Here is a 480-nt window from a genome sequence, read left to right as displayed (position 1 = left end):
GGACATTGGATACCTAGATAGCTGCATCTATTCTATTGTCCTCTTTAGTAAGGATTCTCTTGTTTTGTCCATCAAAGATTGGAATGTGCAAATGAAACCCTACTATTTATTTTAATTTGATGGCTTTAATCCATCCCCACAGGTTTTTTTGTGTGTGTGTATGTGTGTGTGTGTGTGTGTTTTTACCATGACCAATAAAACACAGCCATTCTCCCTGTGTAAAAAGAAAGAGGGGTTGGGTTTCCTTCAATTGTCTGCCCTTTTCTGTCTCCTCCACTATTTTTGTTTTACTCTGTTGTTAACTGCATAGAGCAGCTTCATCAGAGGACCTGTGTTGTGGACTGGGGCTCTCATCTCATTGGCGCTTGCAAAGGCCCTTTTCCTTGTTCTAACCTGAGGGTTCCTGGGACCAAGGGGCTGGGGGGTGGAAGAAGAGTTTGGCCATAATCTGCTTTCTGCATTTCACACACATTCTTCGCC

The sequence above is a fragment of the Myotis davidii genome, unplaced genomic scaffold (assembly GCF_000327345.1).
Source record: "Myotis davidii unplaced genomic scaffold, ASM32734v1 scaffold940, whole genome shotgun sequence".
Taxonomy (NCBI): Eukaryota; Metazoa; Chordata; class Mammalia; order Chiroptera; family Vespertilionidae; genus Myotis; species Myotis davidii.
Note: the sequence above shows the minus strand (reverse complement) of the source record.